The sequence below is a fragment of the Triticum urartu genome, chromosome 7 (genome assembly GCF_003073215.2).
Source record: "Triticum urartu cultivar G1812 chromosome 7, Tu2.1, whole genome shotgun sequence".
Classification (NCBI taxonomy): domain Eukaryota; kingdom Viridiplantae; phylum Streptophyta; class Magnoliopsida; order Poales; family Poaceae; genus Triticum; species Triticum urartu.
The window spans coordinates 261,490,889-261,495,632 of record NC_053028.1 but is presented as its reverse complement, the minus strand read 5'-3'; positions in this window follow the sequence as shown (position 1 = coordinate 261,495,632).

Below are 4,744 nucleotides of genomic sequence, written 5' to 3'. Positions count from 1 at the left end.
GAGCCGTGTCCCTCTTCAGTCGGGCCAAACTGCTGGTGCTGCTGTTGATACTTTTGTGGCTCCTATTGCTGATGTGGAGGAGGATGATTATGTGGGAGATTATGAGGATGAGGTTGATCAAAATCAGAACTACGTGCCACCACCAGCATAGCAACCACCAGGTCGTCCACATGCAAATAATGGCAATGGTAGGGCTCACCCTCAGGTACGAGATCATGACCATCTCCCTAAACTAAAATTGAATATTCCACCATTTGAGGATAGATATGTTCCTGATATATATCTTACTTGGGAGTTAGAAACTGAACAGCGATTTACATGTTTACAATATCCCGAGGAGAGACGTGTTCCTGCTGCTGTTTGTGCTTTCACTAGTTTTGCATGTGTTTGGTGGTCTGAGCATTGTAGATTATATCCTATTCCGTCTACTTGGGCTGCTTTGAAAACTGCTATGCGTACTCGTTGGGTTCCACCATATTATCAACGTGAATTACTTCAAAAATTGCAGCGCTTAAGATAGGGAAAAAATTCTGTAGAAGAATATTATCAGGAATTACAAACTGGCATGATTAGATGTGGTATTGTTGAGGAGAATGACGCTATGCTTGCACGTTTTATGGGTGGATTAAATAGAGAGATTCCGACGATTCTAGAGTATAAGGAGTATACTAATATCACTCGTTTATTCCATCTTGCTTGTAAAGCTGGACGTGAAGTGCAGGATCGACAGGCATTGGCGCGGACTAACTTTTCTGCAGGTCGACCTTCATCATGGACACCACGTGCATCATCTACTTCCACATGTTCTGCTACACCGGCGCCTCCGTCGGCTGCCACCTCCAACCGTGATACAATAAAGCAGGCACAATCACCACTATCTGCCAAGAGCACACCTTCTGGGCCTGCAAAGAGCTCTTCTTCATCCATGGCATCAACAGGGCAAACACATGATATTATTTGTCGACGTTGCAAGGGTGGAGGTCATTATGCGAGAGAATGCCCATCTAAGCGTGTGATGATTGTTACTGAGGATGGTGGGTATGAGTCTGCTAGTGACTATGATGAGGAGACTTTGGCTCTTATTACACGTGATGAACACGGTGGAGACGATTATGATCATGAGACGCAATACATGGCTCCTGAAGATGTTGACAGGTATGAATGTTTAGTTGCTCAACGTGTTTTGAGTGTGCAGGTTACACAAGCTGGGCAAAATCAGAGGCATAATTTGTTCCATACAAAGGGAGTTGTGAAGGAACATTCTGTTCGCGTGATCATAGATGGAGGGAGCTGCAATAACTTGGCTAGCATGGAGATGGTGGAGAAGCTATCTCTCACCACAAGACCACATCCACATCCTTACTACATCCAATGGTTCAACAACAGCGGCAAGATTAAGGTAACACGTACTATTCGTGTGCATTTTAGTATCTCTACATATGCTGATTATGTTGATTGTGATGTGGTACCTATGCAAGCATGTTCCTTATTACTTGGTAGACCATGGCAATTTGATAAAAATTCTGTACACCATGGTAGAAACAATCAGTATACTCTTGTTCATAATGATAAAAATATTACTTTGCTTCCTATGACTCCTGATTCCATTTTGAAAGATGATATTAATAGAGCTAATAAAGCAAAACAGGAGACAAATAAGAGTGAAAATCAGATTGTGGCAAAAGAATTTGAGCACCAAATGAAGCCTAATAATAAACCATCTACTGTTGTTTCTGAAATTAAATTGAAAAGTGCATGTTTACTTGCCACCAAATCTGATATTGATGAGCTAGATTTTAGCAAATCTGTTTGCTATGCTTTTGTGTGCAAAGAGGCATTATTTTCATTCGAGAACGTGCCTTCCTCTTTGCCCCTTGCTGTCACTAACATTTTGCAGGAGTTCGCTGACGTCTTTCCACAAGACGTGCCACCGGGATTACCACCTATTCGAGGGATTGAGCATCAAATTGACTTAATTCCCGGTGCTTCGCTACCCAACCGTGCACCATACCGTACCAATCCAGAGGAGACGAAGGAGATTATGCGTCAAGTACAAGAACTGCTCGACAAAGGTTATATACGCAAATCCCTTAGTCCTTGTGCTGTTCCTATCATTTTAGTGCGGAAAAAGGATGGTACGTCGCGTATGTGCGTTGATTGTAGAGGCATTAATAATATTACTATTCGTTATCGTCATCCTATTCCTAGGTTAGATGATATGCTTGATGAATTGAGTGGCTCTACAATATTCTCCAAAGTTGATTTGCGTAGTGGATACCATCAAATTCGTATGAAATTGGGAGATGAATGGAAAACAACATTTAAAACTAAGTTTGGATTATATGAGTGGTTAGTCATGCCTTTTGGGTTAACTAATGCACCTAGTACTTTCATGAGGTTAATGAACGAAGTTTTACGTGCTTTCATTGGACAATTTGTGGTAGTTTACTTTGATGACATATTGATTTATAGCAAATCTTTGGAGGAACATTTGGAACATTTACGTGCTGTTTTTATTGCTCTACGTGATGCATGTTTGTTTGGAAACCTTGGAAAGTGCACCTTTTGCACTGACCGAGTATCTTTTCTTGGCTATGTTGTTACTCCACAGGGAATTGAAGTTGATAAAGCCAAGATTGAAACTATTGAGAATTGGCCGCAGCCCAAAACGGTCACACAAGTGAGGAGTTTTCTTTGCCTCGCTGGTTTCTATAGGCGTTTTGTGAGAGATTTCAGCACCATTGCTGCATCTCTCAACGAGCTTACAAAGAAGAATGTGCCTTTTGTTTGGGGTACCGCACAAGAAGAAGCCTTCACGGTATTGAAAGATAAGTTGACACATGCTCCTTTACTCCAACTTCCTAATTTCAATAAGACTTTTGAGCTTGAATGTGATGCTAGTGGAATTGGATTAGGAGGTGTGTTATTATAAGATGGAAAACGTGTTGCATACTTTTCTGAAAAATTGAATGGGCCTAGTCTGAACTATTCTACTTATGTTAAAGAATTATATGCTCTTGTTCGGACCTTAGAAACATGGCAACATTATTTATGGCCCAAGGAATTTGTTATACATTCTGATCATGAATCTTTGAAACACATTAAAAGTCAAGCAAAACTGAACCGTAGACATGCTAAATGGGTTGAATTCATTGAGACTTTCCCTTATGTCATTAAACACAAGAAGGGTAAAGAAAATGTTATTGCTGATGCCTTGTCTCGTCGTTATACTATGCTTTCACAACTTGAATTTAAAATATTTGGTTTGGAGACCATCAAAGATCAATATGTTCATGATGCTGAATTTAAAGATGTATTGCAGAATTGTAAGGAAGGGAGAACTTGGAACAAGTTCGTTCTTAACGATGGATTTGTGTTTTGTGCTAACAAGCTATGCATTCCAGCTAGCTCCGTTCGTCTTTTGTTGTTGCAGGAGGCGCATGGAGGAGGATTAATGGGACACTTTGGCGTCAAGAAGACGGAGGATATACTTGCTACACATTTCTTTTGGCCAAAGATGAGACGGGATGTTGAGCGTTTTGTTGCTCGCTGCACTACATGTCAAAGAGCTAAGTCACGACTCAATCCTCATGGTTTATATATGCCTTTGCCTGTACCTAGTGTTCCTTGGGAGGATATATCTATGGACTTTGTTTTATGTTTACCTCGAACAAAGAAGGGGAGGGATAGCATATTTGTTGTCGTGGATAGGTTCTCGAAAATGGCACACTTTATACCATGTCATAAAAGCGATGATGCTGTTAATGTTGTTGATTTGTTCTTTCGTGAAATTATTCGCTTACATGGTGTGCCAAATACTATTGTTTCAGATCGTGATACTAAATTTCTTAGCCACTTTTGGAGATGTTTATGGGCTAAGTTGGGGACTAAGCTGCTTTTTAGTACTACTTGTCACCCCCAAACTGATGGACAAACTGAAGTAGTCAATAGAACATTGTCTACTTTGCTTAGGGCTGTTTTGAAGAATAACAAGAAAATGTGGGAAGAATGCTTGCCTCATATTGAATTTGCTTATAATCGTTCATTGCATTCTACTACTAAGATGTGCCCTTTTGAAATTGTGTATGGTTTCCTACCTCGTGCACCTATTGATTTGTTGCCTCATCCATCTTCAGAGAAGGTTAATTTTGATGCTAAAGAACGTTCTGAATTGATTTTAAAAATGCATGAGTTAACTAAGGAAAACATTGAGCGTATGAATGCTAAATATAAACTTGCTGGAGATAAGGGTAGAAAACATGTTGTGTTTGCGCCTGGAGATCTTGTTTGGTTACATTTGCGTAAAGATAGATTTCCTAATTTACGCAAATCAAAGCTAATGCCACGTGATGATGGTCCTTTTAAGGTGTTAGAGAAAATAAATGATAATGCATATAAACTTGAGCTACCTGTAGATTTTGGGGTTAGCCCACTTTTAACATTGCAGATTTGAATCCTTATTTGGGTGAGGAAGATGCGCTTCCGTCGAGAACGACTTCATTTCAAGAAGGGGAGGATGATGAGGACATCAATACCATTGTTACACCTACAGCCCCTATTGTTACATATACTGGACCAATTACTAGAGCTCGCGCACGCCAATTAAATTACCAGGTATTTTCGTTTCTTGGTAATGATTCTAATGTTCATGAGATTATGATGCTGCCTAAATTGGATACATTTGTTTTGCTTACAAATGAAGGGACTAGCTTGGAGAAGGATGAACATTGGAGCAAGAACACGC